Source organism: Meles meles, chromosome 10, assembly GCF_922984935.1.
Source record: "Meles meles chromosome 10, mMelMel3.1 paternal haplotype, whole genome shotgun sequence".
NCBI classification, from domain to species: domain Eukaryota; kingdom Metazoa; phylum Chordata; class Mammalia; order Carnivora; family Mustelidae; genus Meles; species Meles meles.
Window position 1 is genome coordinate 67830883 of NC_060075.1, and position 25347 is coordinate 67856229.

Consider the following 25347-nt stretch of genomic DNA (forward strand, 5'->3'; position numbering starts at 1 on the left):
GTGTGTGTGTGGATATAGATATAAATATAATCTTTTTCCATTCATCTACCAATGAATACCTCAGTTGCTTCCATATATTGGCTATTGTAAAAAATGCTGCAATAAACGTAGGGGTGCATATGTATTTTCAGATTAGTGTTTTAATTTCCTGTGGGTAAATACCCAGTAGTGGAATTACTGGATCCTATGGTAATTCCATTTGTAATTTTTTAAGGAACTTCCATACTGTTTTCATGGTGGCTATACCAGTTTACATTCCCACCAATGATACATGAGGGCTCCTTTTTCTTCACATCCTTGCTTGCTTTTTCATGTGTGTTGTCAATTTTAGCCATTCTGACAGGTGTGAGGTGGCATCTCATTGTACTTTTGATTTGCAAAAGAAGAAGTGATGTTGAGCATCCTTTCATATGTCTGTTGGCCATCTGAATGACTTCAGTTCATATCTTCTGCACATTTTTTAATTGGACGATAATGATTTGCTGTTAAGTTGTATCAGTTCTTTATACATTTTAGATATTAACCCTTTATTAGATATGTCATTTCCAAATCTCTTCTCCCATTCAGTAGGTTGTCTTTTAGTTTGGTTGGTTGTTTCCTTTACTGTACAGAATTTTTTTATTTTGATGTAGTCCCAGTAGTTATTTATTATTTTGTTCCCCTTGCCTTATGAGACATATCTAGAAAAATGTTGCTATGCCCAATGCCAAAGAAGTTACTGCCTGTGGTCTCTTCTAGAATTTTCTATGGTTTCAGGTCTCATATTTAGGTTCTTAATTCATTTTGAGTTTATTTTTGCATATGGTATAAGAAATTGGTCCAGCTTCATTCTTTTATATATAGCTGTCCAGTTTTCCCAATACCACTGATTGAAGAGTTTGTCTATTTCCCATCACATATTCTTGTCTTCTCTGTTGTAGATTAATTTACCATTGGTGGGCTTATTTCTGGGTTCTTTCTCCTGTTCCCTTGATCTGTATGTCTGTTTTTGTGCCAGTACCATGCTGTTTGGATTACTATAGCTTTGTAGTATAACTGGAAATCTGGTATTTTGATTCCTCTAGTTTTGTTCTTCTTTGTCAAGATTGTTTTGGCTATTTGGGTCTTTCATAGTTTCATACACATTTTGGGCTTATTTGTTCTTTTCCGGGAAAAATGCTGTGGGAATTTGATAGGGGTTGTATTGGATCTTCAGATTGCTTTGGGTAGTATCAACATTTTAATAATTGTTCTCTCAATTCACGAACATGGAATATCTGTCTATTTGTGTCATCTTCAATTTCTGTTCTTAATGTTTTATAATTCTCAGAGTACAGGCCTTTCATTTTCTTGGTTAGGTTTATTCCTAGGTATTTTTATTATTTTTGGTGCAATTTTAAGTGGAATTTTTTTTCTTTCTCCTTTTTTTGGAATTTTTTTCTTAATTTTTCTTTCTGCTATTTCATTTTTAGTGTGTAGAAATGCAAGATATTTCTGTATATTGATTTTGTACCCTGTGACCTTACTGTATTCATCAATTCTTAGAGTTTTTTTGGTGGAGTCAACAGGTTTTTTATATGTAAGATCATGCTATCTGCAAACAGTGAAAGTTTTACCTTTTCCTTACTCATTTGTATGCCTTTTACTTCTTTTTGTTGTCTGACTGCTGTGGATAGGACTTACAATAATTTGTTGGACATCATTGTCTTGTCCCTAATCTTAGGGCAAAAGCTGTCAGTTTCTCACCATTGAGCATGATGTTAACTGTGGGTTTTACGTATATGACCTTTATTATTTTGGCTGATGTATATTCCCTCTAAACCTGCTTTTTTGAGGATTTTTATCATGAATGGATATTGTACTTTTTCAATTTAGTTTTCTGCATCTATTGAAATGAGCATATCATTTTTATCCTTCATCTTATTGATGTGAAGTTTCACATTATTTAATATGTGAATATTGAATCACCCTTGCAACCAGAAACAAATCCCACTTGACTGTGGTAAGTTATGTATTCGAAAGTTTTTATTTTTAAGTAATCACTACACCCAATGTGGGGCTCGAACTCACAATTGCAAGGTCAAGAGTCACATGTTCTACAACTGAGCAAGCCAGGCACACTTCACCTTTTTTGGGTTTTTTTGAAATATTTTTTACTGTTTTTGAATAATTCTGTTAATATATTGTTGGATTCAGTTTGCTAGTATTTGTTGAGAACTTTTGCATCTGTGTTCATCAGAGATATTCATCACCAGATATCTCTTTCTCTCTCTCTCCCTCTCTTTTGTTTTGTTTTGGTATCAGGGTAATGAATGCCTCATAGAATGAATTTGGAAGTTTTCTTTCCTCTTCTATTTTTTTGGGATAGTTTGAGAAGAAGAGGTATTAACTCCTCTTTAAATGTTTGGTAGAGTTTACCTTTGAAGTCATCTAGTCATGGAATTTTGTTTGTTGGGAGTTTTTTAATTACTGATGCATTGTCATTGCTAGTAATCATCTATTCAAGTTTTCTATTTCTTTTGGATTCAGTTTTGGGAGTTGATATGTTTCTAGGAATTTATCCATTTCTTCTAGGTTATCCATTTTGTGGGTATATATTTTTTCACAATCTTTTTTCACAATCTTTTATAATTCTTTATATTTTTGTGGTGTCAGTTTTTATTTTTCCTATTGCATTTCTGATTTGTTTATTGGAGTCCTCTTTTTTTGGATGAGTCTGGCTAAAGGATTATCAATTTTGTTGATCTTTTCAAAGAGCCAGCTCCTGGTGTCCTTGATCTGTGCTATTGGTTTTTTTTTTTTTTTTTAGTTTCCATTTCACTTATTTCTACTCTAATCTTATTTCCTTTCTTTTACTGGTTTTGGTTTTTGCTTATTGTTCTTTTTCTATCTCCTTTAGCTGTAAGGTTAGCTTTTTCTTGCTTCCTGAAGTTGGCCTGTATTGCTCTAAATTTTTCTCTTGGAACAGTTTATGCTGCGTCTCAAAGGTTTTGGACCATTGTGCTTTCATTTTCACTGTATCCATGTATTTTTTAATTTCCTCTTTGATTTGTCAATTGACCCATTCCTTGTTTAGCAGCATGTTATTGAACTTTCATGCATTTGCATTCTTTCCAGATTTTTTCTTGTGGTTGATTTCTAGTTTCCTAGCATTGTGGTCAGAAAAAGATGCTTGGTATGACTTTGATCTTTTTTAATTTGTTGAGACTTGATTTGTGGCCTAATATGTGATCTATTCTGAAGAATGTTCCATGTGCACTTAAAAAATTGTGCATTCTGCTCTTTTAGGCTAGGACATTCTAAATATATGTTAGATCCATCTGGTCCAATGTGTCATTCAAAGCCACTATTTCCTTGTTGATTTTCTGTTAGGGTGGATCTACCCATTGATGTAAGTGGGGTATTAAAGTCCCTTACATGATAGTATTACAATTGATTACTTCCTTTATGTTTGTTATTAGCTATTTTGTATATTTTTGTGTGCCCATGTTGGGTGCATGAATTTTTACTAATGTTACTACTTCTCATTAGATCGTTCCCTTTATGTTTATGTTGCATCCTTTTTGGTCTCTTACAATGTTTGTTTTAAAGTCTGTTATGTCTGATATTGGTATTGCTATCCTGGCTTTCTTTTCACTCCATTTGCATGACAAATGCTCTCTCATTCTTTCCCTTTCTATCTGCAAGTATGTTTAGGTCTGAACTGAGTCTCTTGTAGGCAGGATAGGCAGCTTGCTTTTTTATCCATTCAGTCACCCAATGTCTTTTGATTGAACCATTTAGTCCTTTTCATGCAAAATAATTATCAATAGCTATGTACTTATTGATCTACTTATTTTATGGTTCTTTTTGTAGTTCTCTGTTCCTTTCTTCTCTAGCTCTCTTCTCTCATGGTTTGCTGGCTTTCTTTAGTCATCTACTTGGATTCCTTTCTGTTTTCATTTGCATATCTATTACTGGTTTTAGATTTGTGGTTACCATTAGGTGTTTATATAACATTTTTTGCATATAATGGTCTATATTAAGTTGATGGTCACTTAAGTTCCCATGCTCTGAACCTATTTTTCTCTCCCTTTCACATTTTAGGTATATGCTGTCTATGTTAGATTGTTTTATTTTGTAACTCTCTTGACTGATTTTTATAGATATACTTAATTTTACTGCAATTATGCTTCCTACTTTTCTTACTCCTGCTTATGGTCTTTCCTTTCCACTCAGAGAGTCCCTTTTAACATTTCCTGTAAGTCTCATTTAGTGGTGATGAATTCCTTTAACTTTTGTTTGTCTGGGAAATGCTTTATCTCTTTTTTCTATTTTGAATGATAGCCTTATTGAATAGTGTATCCTTGGTTACAGGTTTTTTTTTTCTTTTCTTTTCTTTCAGCACTTTGAATATATCATGTGATTGCCTTTGGCCTACAAAGTTTCTGCTGAAAAATCAGCTTATAGCCTTATGAAATTTCCCTGTTTCCCCTGTATGTAAATGTTTTCTTCTCTCTTGACGCTTTTAAAATTCTCTCTTTATCAGTACTTTTTTGCCATTTTAATTACTATGTGTCTTGCTGTGGACCTTCTTGGGTTGATTTCGTTGGATGCTCTCTGTGCCTCCTGGACTTGGATTTCTGTTTCTTTCCCCAGAGTTTTTAGAAACCCAAGACAGTTTTTAGCTATTATTTCCTCAAATAAATTTTCTGCCCTCTTTTCTGTCTCTTCTAAATCTCCATAATGTGAATTTTATTATCCTTGATGGTGGCGCTGAGTTCCCAAGCCTATGTTCATTTTTTTTTTCTCTCTATCCTGTTCATTTTGATTGCTTTCCATATTCATTCCTCTGGGTCACTGATCCCTTCTTCTTATTGCTCTAGTCTGCTATTTATTCCCTCTCATGTATTTTTACTTTGTTATCGAGTTCTTCATCTCTGATTGGTTCTTTTTTTATGTTTTCTATCTTTGTTGAGAGTCTCACTGAGGTCCTCCACTCTTTTCTCAAGTCCAGTCAGTATCTTTATGATGATTACTTTAAATTCTCTAATATTTTAGAGATAGAGTTAAATAATATGATTTATTAGAGAGAAATTCCCTTAGGTCTCTTGCTACGTTTTTGTCCTGTTCTTTCATTTAGGACCTATTCTTCTGTCTCCTCATTTTGTCTAACTCTCTCTATATATTTCTGTGTGTTGGGAAAGTCAGCTACATCCCCTGCTCTTGAAAGTAGTGGCCTTAAAAAGAGGTCCTGTAGTGCTCTGCAGTGCAGTGTCTCTTGTTCACCAGAACCTGGTGCTTCATGGGTGTATCCTTTGTGTGTTGTGTATAGCCTACTATTGTGGCTGAGCTGCTTCTGCCTTTAGCCCAGTCATCTACAGTGGTTCTCTTTGCCTATTGTGGGCAGGATTTGGTCCCTGTGTTGTTAGTGGGCCATTCTAAGAAACCTAGAGGGTTTTTGAGTTTGAGTTGAGTCAGACCAGGCATTTTTCAGAGACGAAGTACTGCCAAGCTGCAGGGCACTTTCCCTGTGTTGTGCCCTAAGAAGATTTTGTTGGTGGGTGGGTGGGGCTTGTAGTCAAACCAGATGTCTTTCCCCAGCCCACTGCTGGTGTGTGTGGTTATCTCCCCATTTCCCTAGGGTATGAGTCACTTTGAAGTGGTGCTAGTCTCTGTTGTGACATGCACACTGCCAGGCTTATGGTACAACTTTGGATGGGCTCTAGCTAAATGCATAATGGAGGGGGTGCAGGTCCTGCGCCCTAGAATGCTGGAGCTAGGTGCATGGTGCCAGGGAGGTCCATGCTTGTCCTTCTTAGACCAAAGTAGGCTGGGTTGGTTGGGGTGTATCTGTAGAAAAGTACACAGAAGCAGAGTGAGTGGTGTTAGCAAGCTAGGTAGTGAGTTTTGGCTTTGCGCTGGTTCCCAAAGGTGTTTGTGTGTTTAGGTTGGAGGACAGGGAAGGGAAATGGTGCCTACCAGCTTTACTGTGCCTAGAGTAGTTTCCCAAGGATGCATGCCATCACATGCTCTGAGATTAGTAAGCAGATCTCCCTCCTGTAAACTTCAGGCATTTTTCAACTGCTGTTTCTATGCTATATCTCTGTGGGACTATTTGTTGTGCTGTCTCTTTAAAGGTAGAAACTCTGCCCTCTTGACTCTCCCAGAGCCAAGCTCATTGATTTTTAAAATTCCAGGTGTTAAACCCCTCTGATTATAAGAACTTGCAAAATTTGGCCCCTCTTATTTTCAAAACCAAATGTTATAATGGTTTGTCTTCTCTGTGTGAGTTCTTCATATTTGGGGTATCTGTTCCTTTCCCCATTCTCTGTCTGTACATCCTTCCTTCCACAGACCATCCTGTGGGTCTGTTAATAGCTCCCAACCATGTCCCCGCCCTTCCTATTCTCTTTGATGTGACCTCTTCTCTACATTTAACTGTGGAGAGTCTGTTCTATCAGTCTTCTGGTTATTTTCTGAATTATTTACACTGATGTGTTATCTACTTGTATACATGGGACAAGGTGAGCTTAGGATTCTCCTACTCTGCCATCTTCCCTGAAAGTCCTTAATTAATTCTTGATATAAAATGTAGTTGCTAGGAAAATTTGGGCTGGGTTATAATGAAAACTATCTTTAGGTCATATTCTGTCATGTGTACAAGAAGACATAAAATAATATATTAGATCTTTTTTTATTAGCTTGATGAAGTTACAGGCTCTCTGTCCCATTAGGTTCTCTTACCACCAAAGCATGAAAATCCACTTGTCTCAAAAACAACAATATTTCAGAGGTGTGATATGGTGGTCCTTGGAGAAGACCTGAATCAACCAGAAATGAAAACCAATAGCTGGTCATATAACTATTTGGAGATCAACTTCATGTGCCATCCCCAGTGAATTCCTCATTGTCTAGTCCGATGATATAATTATAGTTCCAGTCTTTTTTATGAATGCTATTGATCCATCCCATGACTATGAAACAATTGCCTGCATTGCTTCTAGTTCACCAACCTTTGTGAATTTTCTATGGCTGTTTACCTATGCCTTTTTTTTTTTTTAAAAGATTTTATTTATTTGGGACGCCTGGGTGGCTCAGTTGGTTAAGCAGCTGCCTTCGGCTCAGGTCATGATCCCAGTGTCCTGGGATTGAGTCCCACATCGGGCTCCTTGCTCGGCGGGGATCCTGCTTCTCCCTCTGACTCTGCCTGCCACTCTGTCTGCCTGTGATCCCTCTCTCCCCCTCTCTCTCTCTGACAAATAAAAAATAAAATCTTAAAAAAAAAAGATTTTATTTATTTGACAGAAAGTACAAGCAGGGGGAGTAGCAGGCAGAGGGAGAGGAAGAAGCAGGCTCTCTGCTGAGCAGGGAGCCCAATGTGGGTCTTGATCCCAGGACCCTGGGATCATGACCTGAGGTGAAGGCAGATGCTTAGCCAACTGAGACACCCAGGCGCCCCTACCTATACTTCTGTAGTGTATTTGCTTAAATCATTTTCTTCTTACTCCTAAAATGTTGGTACTACAAGGCCTGGCCTTTAGTTCCTACCTCTTTTGCTTTTTCAGGATGATTGATTCTGTTCTCCAAATACTCCTACAACTTTCAAAATATACCATTTGGGGGCAGGGGTATTATTATATGTGGGAACTGTGTTTATTTTTTAAAATATTTTACCTTATTTAATTCTTACAACAATCTTAAAATTAATATTGTTGTTTGGCATGTGGATCAAAAAAATTTGTGTATCTTGTTCAAATCACAGCTTGAAAGATCTGGAACTAGATCATAGACCTGACTTCAAAACCATTGTTTTAAACTTAACAAATGCTGCCCAATATATTGTGAATCCCAATGTCTGACTTGAACCTGAAATCAGAGTTTCATACCTTTGGAGCACTGGAGCGACATCTATAAAATTAATTAATTACATTTATAGATGCCTCTGTCCCTCCTTTTTCTTACTGAATAAAAATCTTGTAGGAAAGCTGAATGCCGTCTCTATGTACTGCCTCTATTCTTTATTTCATCACAGTACTCTTTGTTCAGGTCAACAAAATCATCCTCATTAACAGATCTAATGGTTAATTTTCTGCTCCATAACTGCTTAATACAATGATTCTGATCCATCCCCCTACTTGTTGCCTACTCCCGTTGGTTTCCAGGCCACAATACTCTCGTGATTCTCCTTTCCTCTACTGCACCTTCTCAGTCAGTTTTTGCCTGCTCCTGCTATGCCTGACCCTCCAGAATTGGCATTCCTAAGGCCCTGCCTTTAATTATCTTCCCTCATATACTTCCAGGATTATCAGCTCCAAACCTCTGACTTCAATTCCTACCTTTTTTCATGGTTCAATAACCTATGTAATAGTAATAGCATGTAACATTTATGGAGCAATTACTACTATACGCCAGGCACTTTGCTCACTTATATATCTGCTTTGTCTAATTCAGTCCACATCAAATGTCATTTGATTATTACTATCCTCATTTCCAAATGAGGAAGTTTTTGCTCAGAAAGTCTCTAAATCTTGTCCAATCTCACAGAATGAATAATGGCAGAGCTTTGACCAAACCCTTTGTCTATTTGTCTCTAAAGCTGATGTTGTAACTACTGTGTTTTATTGTCTTTTAAAATTCTCAGTTCTCTTTGGTGTATCCGTCCAACTACCTAACAGATGTAGCTCAGGTATTTCTATCTTAAGAGATATTGTGCTAAACTCAGTATTCTGTGCCCCTCCTTCCAACCCCTTTCCTACTCTCCAAATGTCTCTATTTAATATTCCTCCTCTGATAGTCTTTCTTATCATGGTTTCTCCTTCAGCCCATTTCCCAAGACTGTGATGTTTAGCATTTTCCCTCTCCCTCATGTCCGTGTGCCTCATCATCCTCTCTAGATCACTGCAGAGGTGCTTCTGTACCCCAGGCTGCTGACCTTCTCTTCTGCTTTCTAATTGACCTCCTATTACTGGGCTCGCACTGTGGCTGGTCCTTTTCACAGCCAGCAAGGTTGGTTTTTGGAAAAAAAAACTCAATATACTCATTCCATTCCACTTAAAAACCTCTCATAGCCCTTGTCACCTCCACTGTCATTTCCATTCTCCTTATATTCTCACTCTGTAATTGGCCTTGTCCGCCTTGCCTATCAGAGATATCATGAACATGTGTGAAGAATTATATTTTAAGATAAACATAGATGCTGTTATGTTGCAGAAAATGAAATGGGTTTCAGAACCTTTACTACATTTAAGTGGCTGATCATTTATTTTTCTCTATGGGAAACTAAATGTACAACTATTGTCATGTGCGACTGCAGTTTTTGACATGAAAAATGACATTCTTATTCCTAACTACCTGCCAACTAGGCTATTTCCATGTAAAAGCTCTTGTTTTAATTAATATTCCTAGCCAGAGCTGTTCTCTGGCTGTGGATCCTGCACCTAGGGGACAGTAATTTTACACAATAAATTTGAGTCATGTTTGAGTGACAGAGTAGAGATGTATATGGGGGATGGGAGGAGATGGGAGATACTGACACCAGTGTCTTTTTGAAACAGGAATGGGATGAATTCTGTGTTCTTAATAGCTCAGTTAGAATGATAAGAACATTTGTCTGGTCCTCTGTTAGCTTCCAACTTAAAAAATGCAAGTAAGGGGGCGCCTGGGTGGCTCAGTGGGTTAAAGCCTCTGCCTTCAGCTCAGGTCATGGTCCCAGGGTCCTGGGATCGAGCCCCGCATCGGGCTCTCTGCTTGGCAGGGAGCCTGCTTCCTCCTCTCTCTCTGCCTGCCTCTCTGCCTAGTTGTGATTTCTCTCTGTCAAAGAAATAAAAATTTTAAAAAAAATGCAAGTAAGGAAGCCTGGAAAAAAGATTATACTTAATAATATACTATATTTTTAATGTTGTATAACCTGGACTTGTTGTGTCCTGAAATAAAAATGACTATCCTCTTGTAGAGATCAGTCTCCCAGATTAGAGGCCATGTGGAGTGGCAGAGAATGGAATTGAGGTTCCTATCCATTTGGGATATGTTCCTGGATAACTGTGTGATCATAAGAAGTCCTGTCTTAATCTCTGATTCTCGGTTGTGTTCAAATGGAGGAGAAATCCTATTTACAATGTAAATGTGAGGGTTCTTGGGAGTTAAGATCAATAAGTGTTACTTTTTCCTACACTAGAATGCCCTAAATAGCTCACATCCATTTAGTTTTAACAATTAGAGCTCTAAGACTAGAAGGGACCAGAAAGTTTATGTAGTTCAGAACCATTTTTTTTTTCTTTACAATCTGGAAGTCCAAGAGGATTATGTGAATTGCCAAGAGACACATCATGAACTATTTCTATATCTGGGAGTAGACATCAATATTCTAGTTTCCTAACCTTGCATTGTTAACATGGTTTAATGGGGCTACTAGGAGCTCACATCTTGGTACCAGACTCCTGCCTCAACTCAGCTTCATGAGGCTGGGACGTCAGTACTAAGAGAAGCAGGAGACACTTCTATTATTACATGAAGCGTAAGAATGTACAATGTAAGAATGTGATGTAGTTTTCCTGTGCACCACAAGGAAAGCTTCATCAAATCTGTTACAGTGAAAAGAGAACATTCCAGTCTTCTCATTTATTCCATCCCAACTCACTATTTTATAATTCGGTAAGTATTTACGCAGGAGCAAGTCTGCCAGGTGGTATTCGAGTTGATCTGAAAAGTCAGAGTTTACAATTAAAGGATGAGGGAGAAATAAAATGTGGAAAAGGACTGTCATACCAGGTAGTGATTTTATCCTGAAAAGAAATATAAATAAATACAAGAACACCTTCTCCTACATAATAGCAAGTTGGGCAACTACTGAATAGCGAGGATGGGGTTCCTTTCTCCAATCTGAGAAATAGAGGCCAGTCAGTTGTTTATGTTTTTTTTTTTTTGTTTTTAAATTTAGAGTCCCTTTTTTCTTACTGGCTGGCTCACAGATATAGCTTTAATATTTTTCTCCATTTACCATCCCTTCTCCTTATCTAATCCCCTGTAGCCTCTCGTCCAAGGTAGAATTTTCCTGGTAGCAGCTGGTGCTTTCTAACGTCCAGTCTGTGTTCACAGGTCAGACATGCAGTCATGGAGGGGGGCAGGGAATGACTTGGGGGAGGTCGGAGGGAAGGTTGAGGAAAGCTGAGAACTGCCTGCAGCACCCTTGCTGTACATCTGTACCCCTCTCTCTTCCAGATCTCAAAGCATTCTGATGAGCTGAAGAAACTCAGAAAGTTCACATTCCATGCTCTCCCCCTTCCCCCGTCAGGACACCATGGGATACTGGGCTGTGCTTTGGGACCTCTTTGAATGGAACTAGATGAAGAGAATCCAGGAGGTACCATGGGGATTCTTTTTCCTCCCCTCATGGCTCCCAAGCTTGCCCCTACGTTTTGGTTGCTCTAACATCTCAAGCAGATAGTTCTTCCTAAAAGCAAAATGAATGAAGATCCATAGGGAAGTGTGGTTTAGATGGGTAAATGCATTCTTCAAACTTTATTGTAATCCCAGTAATAGAAATTATAAAAAGAAAAGAATGTCCCCAGAGTCACATTAACCAGATAACTGTCTTTTTGTAAAAAGTGCAATTTCTACTCTATTCATCTCCTTTGCCTAATTTAAGATATTTTAAGTTATTAATCAGTGGTTCTTAACCCTGGATCCTCTGGATTACTAAGGGGGTTTTTAAAAAGGTGTTGATAACCATGCTTCACCTTGACCTACAGAATCAGAATCTGTGTTTGTAAAAATGATCCTCAAGTCAACATTCTGATTTTAAAGACAACAGCAGTTTCTGCATATTTTTAAAAAATTTTTGTTTAAGTAAAATTCACAAAACATAAATTCACCATTTTAAAGTGTACAGTTCAGTGCCATTTAGTACATTCACAATGTTGTACAACTCGTGTTATTTTTGCAAAACATTTGAGCAACATTTACTGATATAAAAAACTAGAAAGTTACATTTCTAATAGATACAGTGAAAAGCTAAGAAGGTTCATTTTTCTTTTTTTTTTAAAGATTTATTTATTTGAGAGAGAGAGACAGACAGACAGACAGACAGAGAACTCATGCACAAGTGGGGAGAGGGAGAAAGAGAATCCCAAGCAGGGTCCCCACCCCACCCAAGTGTGGAGCCTGACATGGGGCTTGATCTCATGACCCTGAGATCATGACCTGAGCCCAAATCAAGAGGCACTTAACTGACTGTACCACCCAGGTGCCCCAGTTATTTTTCAAACTATGTTTCAAACTAGTTTTTTCAAACTTCTCTTATGGTTTTGGTTATTGCCATCCCTGGTCTAGTGAGGTAGAATCGTAGAGACACCTGGGGATAGCTTAGGTGTCCTGTTCATCTCTCCAGGTATAGAATAGTGGGCAAGGGTGCCCAGCCTTTGCAAAACTTGCTTTCTGTAATATGCAATACGAATATCGAGGTAGGTCCAATAATAACAATAGCTGACGTGTTTTGAACTTTTATTGTGTTTCAGCTATTCTGCTAGTTCTCTGACCCTCTCAGCATTTTTAAACCTCCCAACCAAACTACAAATTTCATACCGTTTTTCTGTTTGGCAGGTGAAAGATCTAAGAATCAGGGGGGATTTGCTCAAGGTCACATAGCTTGAAGGCGATGTTGCTGAGATTCTATATTTGATCTGTATGGTTACATTACTCTGATTGTCTCTCCCAAAGAATAGCATGAGAGCTAGTGAAAGCAACATTAGGTGGAGAAGCTGGTTCAAACATTAGTTCAAAGCCAAGTGTTCTGAGATTTGAAACTAAGGTCTGTAACCAGTGAGGCCAAATGGAGGAAGAAGAAAAGGTGTTGAAGGCTAGCCAGAAGGTAGGGGCTATACTTAAATTTTGCTTGTTCACCTCATAGACTCCTCTTTATTTGACAGGAAGGATTCTCTGGAAGCAAGCTTTAATATATACCTGTGTGCCCAATGGGAAGAGTCCAAAGCAGGCTTTCATCATCAGTAGGTGACAGGCATCAAGAGTAAGGTCAAGCTAAAGAGAGTTGTCCAGGGTGCTAGGAGGCCAGCTGCAGCAGTAGTGCCAGTGGGAAAGTCTTAAAAGCATTCCTTCATGCCCGAGTTAGTTTCTAGAATATCTTTCTGGATGTTCCTAAGCTATCTGGCTCCCATTCAATCAGCAAGTATTTACTGCATGTCTTCTATGTGCCAGGTGTTGGGCTTGGCTCTGATGTGTGTTAAAAGGAATGACGAGCTGAGAAAAGTTAGAGGGAGAAAGTGGTAATTTTTAGGGAAATGGCTATTGTGTAGGGAGAAAAGAGCAATTTGCTGTATGCCACTTCTATGGAGAGTGAGCGGTGGAATAACCGCGGAGTCTGTAGGGGGTGCATCAGAAGGGCACCTGCTGATTCACCTTGTCTGCATGTGTCTGGGCACTAGATGGGAGGGTAATTGCATTGACCGTTGTGAATGGTGTCTTGCCAAGTTGGAGCATGTGTTAGAATGGAAGATTGGAGACTAATTGGTTGAGTCGTTCATGAGGATGGACAGTCTCTTTCATGATCCAGCACTTTGCTCCAAACTTGGGTAGTTGTGGGGTGAGCAGAGGTGCAGGGAGATGCCTTAGTTTGAATGTGGTAGGGAGCACATCTGAAGTAGAGGCCAAGATACTTACAGAGGAATTTAGGATTAAGAATGGTGTTGCTACCTGGGCTGCTTCTTGTCTTAGAGGTAGACATCAAGAGTAGGGTCAAGCTAAAGAGAGTTGCCAAGTGTATTAATTTCCTAGGGCTGATATATTACCTCAAATTGGATGCTTTAAAATAACAGAAACTTACTCTTGTGGTTCTGGAGGCCAGAAATCTGACATCAGGGTGTTGGCAAGACCGAACCCCTTCAGGTCTCTAGGTGAGAATCCTTCCTTGCCCCTTCCATCTTCTGGTGTCTTTGGGTGTTCCTTGGGTTGTAGCTGTATAACTGCCATCTCAGCTTTTGTATTCCCATGGCATTCTCGTCTGTTTCTCCCCACCTATCTTTTTTAAGAACACCTGTCATTGAATTTAAGGCCCACCTGGATGATCCAGGATGATCTTGTGTTGAGATCTTAATTTACATCTGCAAAGACCCTTTCCCAAGGTTCTTGGATTTAGGCAGATATTTTGAGCGCTACCATTCAACCCACTACACCAAGTCCTTTGCATACTATGTTCAGAAACACAAATGGACAGAGATGACCTCCTAGGTAAGCCTGGATTTGAGGCTATTATTTACCTGCCCTGATTATCCCTTCTCAACCTTCCTTATCTCTGTTTCCATGGATAATGTGGATTACAACAAGATGCCCTGGGAAGATGCATTTTTCTGTCAGTGCTGGGGCCTGATGGCTAAGATATGCTCAGTCTGACACAACTCCTGAGGGTAGGGGGCTGCGCTTGGAGTCCAACTTCCAAGCCACAGTGTTTGCCTGGATACTTAGCAGTAGATAAAAATAAGTCACTTTAAAAAGGTGACCCAAAATGTCCTCAGTGAACAGCATCTACAACTGTAATTTCTAGATCTGCTACAATTGGTCTGGATGGTCTCAGTGTAGCTTTTATCAGGTGTTTCTCAGTTGTCTTGCTTCCAGGCCATAAGAACAGCCTCGATAGCTAATAATTATTGTTGTCAGCATTCTGGGCTATATATGCAGTAGCGAATGGCATTTGCACCTGCATCCTCCTGGGAACCACTGGTCTCCACTATGGTGTTAAAGATCTTGCTTTGTAGTGTTAGGTTGGGTCCTTCCGTGGTGGCCAAAATTGGAGTAAGAGTGTAATGAGTCTTCAGCTGCTATGAAACTGTGCTCATGGCTGGAACCCAGCAAGCTCTTTTCCCTTTGGTGGGCATTGTTTAGAGTGGTAATGACCGAATGTGGTGGGAGAGTTGAGCAGATCTGACAAGGCTCAGGGAATACTGGACGACTCTCTTCAGGGGAACTTCAACTAATAAACATGAACTCTGGTTCAGCTTCATCCTGGAGACATGCTCAGAATATTTTACTAAATTGGAAAACCAAATAGAAGACTGAGGTTATAGAGTGATGTGATATAATGCAACAACACGGCTGCAGTAGGATGTTCTTCCTTCTCTGCTCTCTTGTTCTCCGTAGTAATTATTTACCCTCACCTATGTTTTGGACTGAGGTATCTTGTTGATTTTCCCTGTTTCTCTGTATTGTGAGTGTAAGCTCCATGTCCCCAAATACAGTAGGTGCTCTGTATACATTGTTAGTTTGGCAAAAAAATTAAACTATGAGTTTCTGTCCTAATGACCTCAATATGCATAAATTCCACAAGAAGGAAAAGGGGTAAATCTGGTTTCAACCCACAAGTCCAACTTTTGGCAGCTAAAAACCCTATTCGCCTTTATCTGTTTAAGAACAAGGACCTTAGTGGTCTGGGGTGCAATGCAGTAGGAGAGATGTTGGGAGAAGGGTGGATGTTTTGGTCTAGCTTCAGGACTTGCTGTTTGACTCTGTTTGGTGGGGCGGAGGGGGGGGCGGTGAGGGGCTTTTATTCCAGGGCTGCTGGTTTCTAATCCAATAAATAAACATCTTGACTAGACAGGACCTAGCCTGGTAAAGCACAGGGGAATTCTGTTTGGGGAGAACCTTTGTTTCCTTAATGACTGTTGTGCTCAGGAACCTGGGACAGGCAATCTTGCATTCACTATTTTATTTTACACTTTAAAATTATACATTTCTTTTCCATAAAAATATCCAGTTAATCTATTTCTTCTACTCCCAGACTTCCCTAGAATACAATCAAATCTTTAATCATTTAGCCCCTGTTAGTCTTTTATAAATGAACTAATTTCTGACTTTATTACTTTCCCTTCCAAGTTAAAACATTCAAGCTTTGCTTGTCAGGTTAGACTGGGTTATGCTGCAGTCACAAATGACCTCCAAATTGCAGACACTTCTAACCAGAAAACTACATGTGGGTCATGGGTAGGCTGTGGTCCTTCTCCACATGTTTTTTCTGGGTTTGGCAGAGTTGCCTGCCTGTGGAACACTGCCAGACTCCTGGCAGAGGGGAAAAAGGACGTGATGAACCATAATGATGGCTCTTAAGTTTCTGTTACTTCTGATCACATTTCACTGGCAATAGCAAGTCACATGGCTAAACCTTATCAGTGGGCTAGAAATGGTATAATGCTCCCCAGGTAGGGGCACTGAATATTTGTGAACAATAACAGAGTTTACTGAAAGGGCTGTCCCCACCCAGGCACATAGGGTACACATGCCCATGCCCGCTTATCTGTGTTCTATACATGCGCTGCCCAACCCAGAGCCTAGAGTCATTCCTCTCCATGCCTTGACCCCAAATCTTGGATTGCCCCATGTAGTTGGAGAATATGCCCTCCCTTATTGCCCCAGTCACATTCATGTTTATGGTGTCCTTCTGTGCTGGACCTCCATCTTGCCCAACCTTCTTTTTTTTCCCCTCAACAACTTTTGTTGATATTTGGCTGTTTTTTCAAAGTTCACCGTCACCACATCCATTTCAGTACCACAGACACTATGCCTTCCTTCTGTTTCTTAGAGGAAACAGAGGCCTATAAGTACAAATTCTTCTAAGAATTGTAATCCCCCCAATTTCTTTTCTTTTCCCTAGTGCTTATGTATCATCATGGATATACTTAATTTGTCTTGTTTATTTTCTCTTTGCTTCTCTTTCCTTTTCCTTTAGGCTTACCTATACCACAACACCATTATTTCTGCCTCCTGTCCTAAAAGTAGGAGTCATCTTTTTCCTCTCAATGCTTACTTTCTGCTCATTTCCTGTGGCTGCACTGCTCCATTTACTCTTGCTCTCTTAAAATGGAATGTTTTCCCCTTCATTGACTTTTTCCACTCATTCTGTGTATTGTTGACTATTAATCAACATGGGCCTTAGGAGCATCATTGACTGTCCCACACAGTGGAAAATTTGGTATGACTTTTAACTCCACCAAAACTTACCTACTAATAGCCTACTATTGACCTTACCAATAGCAAAGATCGTCAATTAACACATATTTTGCATGTTATATGTGTCATATACTGTATTCTTAAGATAAAGTAAGCTCAAGAAAAGAAAACGTCAATGAAACCGTAAGGAAGAGAAAATATATTTACAGTATTATATTGTAAAGAAAAAAAATCTGTGTGTAAGTGAGTCTACATTGTTCAAACCAGTGTTGCTCAAGGGTCAACTGTACTTTCTCTAGCTGGCCTTAGGGACACACTGGGACCTTTCATATCTTACTGCCATTTCTTGGAAGGGCTCCCTCTACCTGGTTGGCTTGCTGAGCAACTTCTGGGGCTGGCATGGAAGTTCTCAAGTCATCATGCCAGGTTTGAGGCAACACTGTTTGGTGTTGGGTATCTTACTTTATATTCTTGAGCCACTTTTTCACCTGTCAAAAGAAGAATAATTATTCTCCATGGTTAGTGTACAGAGTAGAAAGTTATATGAAATGCATCGCAACTAGGAGATACTCAGTAAATGACTGTTAATATTATTACCTTAAGTATCAGCCTCTGGTCACATGTCATCTGCTGTTCAAGGTCAACTCTGAGTGGTGTTTTCTATGTTCAGTGCACTCTATTCTTTAAGTCAATTATTATTCTGATTCTAAATCAGTGGGACTTCTCAGGAAGTTTTCACTCTTTCAGAGGAGAGGCTCTCATTTTTTCCAGCTTTGCCAGTGTTTACTTATTCCTTTTTATATACCAGTCTTCTTGTATTGGGACTATATAAATGTTTTGTTGAAAGAGTAGATAATTCCCAGTTTTACGAAATCTGTGGTTCTACAAAACACATATGCACAAAACCCATATTAATATTCCCTTTTTTTCCTGGTCCTGAGGCTAAGTAACATATCCTAGAGTGACAAATAGTATTATGATAGACAAATTTTTCTGGAAATTGGAATTTTCAAAATTTTCCATATTACTATTTAATCTGCAGATTTAAATGAAGGTGTCAGGGGAATTCTGTGAAATTAGAGGAAAAGTAGAGGATATAGAAGTAAAGATCAGAGGTCCTATTCCAAATTGCATTTCAACAAACGATTTAAAGAAATCATAAAAGAAAAAAATAGGTCAAACAGCAGAGAAATAGAATCATAGGCTGCTGAGAAGGCCCATGGCTAACATTTACAAGACAGGGCAAGAGATCAAACGGAGGCTCCAGCTACATTTTTGTCTCCCTCTGACTCCATGCTGTACCTTGAGAGCTCACCCGTAGTGTCGTCCTAAATTCCTCCCTGAGTGGGCAAGGTCATGTCTAGTGGAAAGTTCAACGGCTCTGGTTACTGTGATCTAAAGGTGGCTCTATTGTTAATAATTCTTCTGTTGTTTAGGGAAGTGCTAACCATGTGGCCTGCTCCAGAAGCATTTTCTGTTTTGGAAGGTGAGATGGGATGGGGCTTGTAAAATAGTTGAAACTCTAATTCAGTGTTACCTAACGTGTGAGTCATCGGCTCCTGGGTAGCTTTGGAGTTAGTATAGGGGTTGGCAAATCTGAATGGTTTTATAGCATTTTCTGTTGACAATAGACATGACAAACTCTTCAACAAACACTTTACCAAAGGTATATTGGGTTGAATATAATGCAACCTTGTGTTTTAATATTGATGAAGCTTTTTTATTATTATGTACATTTTTTCAATCTATGAATACCAAAGGAGAGCTACCATTATGTGGTTGTCTTATTACTACATATTTTTTTAATTCTAGTAAATGGATCAATCTACAAAATAACCAAAAACAAACCCATTGAGAAAAATCAATTTAGTAGTTCTTTTATTTTTTAAAAGATTTTATTTATTTATTTATTTATATGACAGACAGAGATCACAACTAGGCAGAGAGGTAGGCAGAGAGAGGGAGGAGGAAGCAGGCTCCCCACCGAGCAGAGATCCCGATGTGGGGCTCGATCCCAGAACCCTGGGATCTTGACCCGAGCGGAAGGCAGAGGCTTTAACCCACTGAGCCACCCAGGTGCCCCCCCCCTTTTTTAAAAGATGTTATTTATTTATTTGACAGACAGAGATCACAAGTAGGCAGAATTTAGTAGTTCTTTAAAAGAATTTAATTAATTAATTAATGCTCTCATGACTGAACAAGTGCAATCTTGTGTTGTCAGTTAAACTTTTGGGATGGAGAGCTAGCCTAAAGTTTTTTACTTGACAGAGGAGGGTTTTATTTGATTCCTCAGTGACTTAGGTCAAAAAATGTTAAATGCTTCCAGGCTACTTTGAGAGTGAGGTTTCAATACAGGTGTGGGTAAGATGTGGGAAAAAAGGCCAACATAATTTAGTTCTCATTTGTGTCCAATAATTGAGAGGATATGAATCCTTTTCTTCTCTAGTTAAATCCACAGCACCCTCCATTATATCCTAGATCAGTGTATTGGGTAGGGTTCTGATAGGAAGCAAATGTCACACTCCAGTTGATAGTAATTACAGAAGTGTGGGCAGGATAAAAGTAAATCAAGGTGGTTTGGTACCCTAGAGATAGGCCTGAGGGGGAAGAGGAAGTAAGAGTTACTGGAATCTGAGGAGAGGGTGGTATGGAGGCCAGTGGCAGAAGCTATGGGCTTTAGGAGAGGAATTTTGTAGTAAAGAAGTCAGGGGAAGAACTAGCCTGAGAATTCTCCCTTCTGCCCTCTATATCTCCCTTTGAACACTTCCATGAGAAGAGGCGGGTAAGGGAGCCAGGACACAAAGTGAAGTGGGAAAGGATGGAGTGGCTCTGGATGTATGAGTAGAAGATAGAACAGCCAACAACACTAGATAACATATCAACTATCTGTCTTCCATTACAGACAGGGTGGTAAAGGGAATTGGCTCTGTATATAAAAATACAGTTCTTGGTGATTTAATCCAGACTGTTTGGCTAAATCCTTCAAGTTCTCGGATTCTTAGTTTTATGTTTGTGAAATGTAAATAGAAGACTTCCTTTCCCAGGTTGTTTTCAGGTTTCAGACCTGTTAGGTAGATCAGTGCTAGATAAGCAAAATCACAATTTGCTAAAAACTTTAGGGAAGTAAAGAACCTTAGAACTTAATCATCTACCATCTTGCTCTTGCCTGTCAACTACTAAGTGTTCTGTACGTGCTCTGTGTGAAATTATATTGTAGGCAGTCTGTAAACTAGCTGGGAGTTATTGTAGGGAGATATCGAATGCTCATTGTACTCTACGAGCATTGACTATAGTCTGATCTCAGTATGTCTTACACACTTTATGATTTATCAGTTTATTTTGGTGCTGATGTGTCTAATAAAACACAAATTTATTTAAAAGTGGTATGAAGTCTTGATATCTTGTTGGGTTTTTGTTTTTCTTTTGTTTTGTTTTTAATTACGGTGCTACATTTTCTCTATCAAAGGAATACTAAAAACATGTGATCTTGTGGGGTCAGGTCAAGAGAAACTTTTCTATGATTCTAAAAGGAATCTTGTACTTCAAAATATTTAGAAACCAATAGTATATTTTGGCTTTGTGTATCAACTTGGTTTATATTTTATAAAGAAATTTTAGGCCTTAGAAATTGGTCTCCAAGGCCATCCCATTTATAATTGATACCTAGGACTAAAATAATAAGATACCTAGGACTAAACCTAACCAAAGAAGTGAAATACCTGTACTAAGAAAACTATAAAACATTGATGAAAGAAAGAAAAGATGACACACAAAAAAATGGGAAGATATTCCATGCTCATGGTTCGGAAGAACAAATGTTGTTAAAATGTCTATGCTACCCAAAGCAATCTACACATTTAATGCAATCCCTATCAAAATACCAACAGCATTTTTCACAGAACGAAAACAATCTTAAAAATGTTTTTTAAGATTTTATTTATTTATTTGATGGAGAGAGAGAGTGAGCACAAGCAGGGAGAGCTGCAGGCAGAGGGAGAGGGAGAAGCAGGCTCCCCACCGAGCAGGGAGCCCAATGCGGGGCTTGATCCCAGGACCCTGGAATCATGACCACAGCTGAAGGCAGCCGCTTAGCTGACTGAGACACCCAGGTGCCCCTCAATCTTAAAATTTATATGGAACCCTAAAATATCCCAAAGAGCAAAACCAATCTTGAAAAAGAAAAGACAAACTTAAGGCATCACAATTCTGGACTTCAAGTTTTATTTCAAGGTTGTAGTAGTCAAAACAGTATGGTATTGGCACAAACATAGACACATCGATCAATAGAATAGAACAGAAAATCCAGAAATAAACTTAAACTATATGGTCAATTAATCTTCAACAAAACAAAATATCCAATGGGAAAAGTACAGTCTTTTCAACAAAAGGTGTTAGGAAAACTGGACAGTAGCATGCAAAAGAAAGAAACTGGACCACTTTCTTATACCATACACAAAAATAAAATCAAAATGGATTAAAGACCTAAATATGAGATGTGAAATCATAAAAATCCTAGAAGAGAACACCAGTAGTAATTTCTTCGACATAGGCCATAGCAACTTCTTTCAAGATAGGTCTCCTGAAGCAAGGGAAACAAAAGCAAAAATAAACTATTGGGACTTCATAAAAATGAAAAGCTTCTGCACAGTGAAGGAAGCAATAAACCAAGGGCAACCTATGGAATGAGAGAAGATATCTGCAAATGATGTATCCATTAAAGGGGTTAGTACCCAAGATATGTAAAGAACTTATACAACTCAACACCCAAAAACCAAATAATCTAATTAAAAATGGGCAGAAGAGATTAACAGATGTTTCTCCAAAGAGAACATCCAGATGACCAAAAGACATGGAAAGGTATTCATCATCACTTATCATCAGAGAAATGCAAATCAAAACCACAATGAGATACCACTTCACACCTGTCAGAATGGCTAAAATCAACAACACAAGAAATAACAGGTGTTGGCAAGGATATGGAGAAAAAGGAACACTCATACACTATTGGTGAGTTGGCAAACTGGTACAGCTACTGTGGATAATGGTATGGACATTCCTCAACAAGTTAAAAATAGAACTACTCTATGATCTAGCAATCATGCTACTGAGTATTCACCCAAAGAATACAAGAACTCAAAGGGATACATACACTCCTATGTCTAAAGAAGCATTATTCATAATAGCCAAGATATGGAAGCAGCCCAACTGTCCATAGACTGATGAATGGATAAGGAAGATGTGGTATGTGTACAATGGAATACTATTCAGCCATGAAAAAGAATGACATCTTGCCATTTGCAATGACATGGATGGAGTTAGAGAGTATTATGCTAAGTGAGAGAGAAAGACAAATACCATGTGATTTCACTTATATGTGGAATTTTAAAAGCAAGGGAAAAAATGAGAGAGATGGAGAGACAAAGCAAGAAAGAAATTCTTTTTTAAAAAATTATTATTTTTATTATGTTATGTTAGTCACCATATTAGTTTATATTAGTTAGTCACCATCATTAGTTTTTGATGTAGTGTTCCAAGATTCATTATTTATTTATACACCCAGTGCTCCATGCAATACTTGCCTTCCTTAATACCCATCACTGAGCCAAAGAATAATTTGATGGTTACCAGAGGGGAAGTGGGTGGGAGATGGAGTAAGTAGATGTTAGGGATTAAGGAGTACACTGGTCATGATGAGCATAGGGTGATGTAGGGAAGTGTTGAATTACTATATTACACACCTGAAATAACACTGTATGTTAGCTAACTGGAATTAAAATAAAAACTTACACTAAAAAAAAAAAAAAAACAAAAAAAAAAAACAGTTTCTGAGGACAAGTCTTTCCCTGTACTGCATAATAAATCTGAGGGCAATACTGGTACCAGTTCAACGATGCCTTTAAAATAGAGTTTTCCCTTTCAAACTCTCAGTGCAGAAAATAAAAAGGAGAAAAGGTAATGAGCCAATATAGGAGTGGGAATGAATTGTGGAAAAAGTGTATTTAATCCTGAATATAAGTCATTCATGTTTAGCAAAAATAAGAGAGGCTATGTCAGCTCCTTGCCCTTCTGTCAGTGTCCCTGGTTTGACACAGTGTCTCTGGTATGACCCAGCTCTTCTTGTTAATCTCATCCACAGGCAGAATATGATTAGAAGAGCAAGTCTTGTGGATCCCGGCAAACCCAATTTCACATCCTAGATCTCCAAGTATCAGGTGGGTGAATTTGCATATTTCTAACTGGTGTAATGTAAAAAGATCCAGATTGCAAAGTTATTTTGAGTTTCAAAAAGACAGATTGATGTTGTGTGGAATGAAAAAAATTTCCTTCTTGGGTGCTATAGCTCTAAAGAATGCTCATCACTTTAGTGTTTAGAATTTCAGGGCTGGAACAACCCCGGTAATCTCTAACTTCCTGTCAAAGATGGAAACCCAGAGAGGTTATAGGAAATGCCTATGGTCATAGAAGAAGTTAGTGGTAAATTCAGACTGGAATTCCATCCTTTCCAGAAAGTGACATTTATCAATGACAAAATAGGAGGAGGAATCAAATTGAACCAAATACAGGTTTGAGAATCTACCTAGTGGTATCCATTGAGCTGATGATGATACTCAAAGGTGAAGTGAGCACAACCAGGAAGGTGGCAATCCAGTAGAAGGAGAATATAACCACATCACAAGTCTAATGATGACCCAACACAAAATACATATACACTGAGCTGTCTGTCCAGAGGAAGGAGAACTTAGGTCTGAGGTAGAAGACAGTGAAATCTACGTAGTAGTTAATAAAAAGATGTCCTTCCAGCTCTTCCCGTCTGCCCCCTTATTTATTAATAGAACAGATATTTCCTTATCCACATCTATGTATCAGATACTCTCTTAGTAGTTAAGGAGAAACTAAAGTACAGGTTTCCCTGTTATCTCAAAGTGGAGCGTTCCTATGAGACATCTGATAGGCTGAAATGACATAAAATGAAGAAGCAGTTATCATAAATTTACATGGAAAATTTGAGTTTTCTCAGACCCCAAAATAACCTCTCTTAAGCCTTTCTGATACCTAAGGACACATCCTGCTAATGAATGCACAAAATAAACAGATAAAGCACGGATGCTCATAGCCGTTGTTCAAGGCTATGGCCCCTTGACGCTGAGTGTAGTTCTGGGGAAGGAATGCCGCGGTGCCCTCCTTGCTGTTCCATCCACGGTGCCTCTGTTCCGGCTGGCTGCAAACTAAATGCTGAACGCTATTTTCGCTTCTCGCCTTTTCCCCCAAAGCAAAAACTCCTCTTTGGATTTCTTTCAGATAGCAAAAACAGGTACTAATGTGGGTCTTTTGTAAAAGCAAGGTGGCATACCATGAACTTTAGAAAAGCGGCGGATACCTGGATGCTTGAAAACTTTGTAATTAGCGATATGAGGGAGATCTGCTGCAATCAATTTAGTGATGATTTCCCAAAGAACGAACCAAGTGCAGAAGACCCCCTAATTGTCAGGACGGCAGGTAAGGTCCAGGTCCTAGGTGTCCATGGGGCACCTGGCTGGACCTCTGAGGCTGTCCTTCAGCAGGTGCACTAACACTTTAAGGAGCTGGAAGGACGCAGTTCCTCCTTGGTCCCCGCTCCTCCTCCGCCCAGCCAAGGTCTGGCATTGTGGGCCACGCCCCTGTGCGCTGGTTGGTCCTCACAGACATGATGAAACTTCCCGCAAGCATTACAGGAGCGAGGCCCGTATAAAGTCACAGGAAGCCCGCCGCCCCGCCCGCCATCTGCAGCCCCTACCTGGCATCTCCCCGCTGTTCTCGCCGACTGAGCCCAGGTAAGCCAGGCTCTACCGCCCGTCGCAGCGCCCTCCCAGCCTGCTTCGGGGCTGCCCCTGGAGGGGAAGGGGGAGGGAAAGAGAGAGGAGGAGGTGACGCTGCGGCCTCGCTTGCATACCGGAGGGCAGAAGCGGATGCTGGCGGCAGCCCGCGCTGCGGCTCCAGCCGGTAAAGGGGGCGGGGCTGATTGTTGCGCACCTGGGAGCTAGCTGGGAGGAAAGACTAGGGTCTAGGTCTTCCGAGGGAGCGATCAACTGAAAGACGGAGGGGAGGCCGGGCTGCGGCCCACTTTGGCCCCTATAAATTCTTACAGTTCTTAAAATTATATTGCGTGGAAGCCTGTGGAAATTTTCGCAGTCGGGGCGCTCTGCAGTGGACCCGCCAGAGGGTGCACGTGGCTGGAGCGCAGTTGGAGTTTCGTGCAGTCTCTTGGTCCGGGTCTCCCAGCTGTCCGTCAAAGCCCAAGAGTTCGCAGTTAGCCCCTCACCTCTGGCTTCCCACACCTTTTGGCTCCCCTCTCCTTTCCCCGTCCCCCTACCCCAGACCGCAAGACTCAACAAGTGACTTGATGAACCAACCCCACCTAGGAGAGATCTGCTCACGGCGTCGGGCAGAGCGGTATGGAAA

At 39.6% G+C, this 25347-nt stretch overlaps 1 protein-coding gene across 13 annotated transcripts in view; it reads left to right on the forward strand.

Moving 5' to 3' along the window:
* ASNS (asparagine synthetase (glutamine-hydrolyzing)) overlaps positions 1-25347 on the forward strand; it is a 152293-nt gene that overhangs the window by 112947 nt on the left and 13999 nt on the right. For 8 of the 13 annotated variants that reach the window (XM_046021470.1, XM_046021457.1, XM_046021459.1 and 5 more), the window contains one exon: positions 23045-24719. The gene's annotated coding sequence lies outside the window, so the exon portion shown is untranslated. Of the gene's footprint in view, positions 1-23044; positions 24720-25208; positions 25339-25347 lie in introns of those variants that run through there. The other 5 variants (XM_046021458.1, XM_046021463.1, XM_046021466.1 and 2 more) reach the window with 5 other exon arrangements.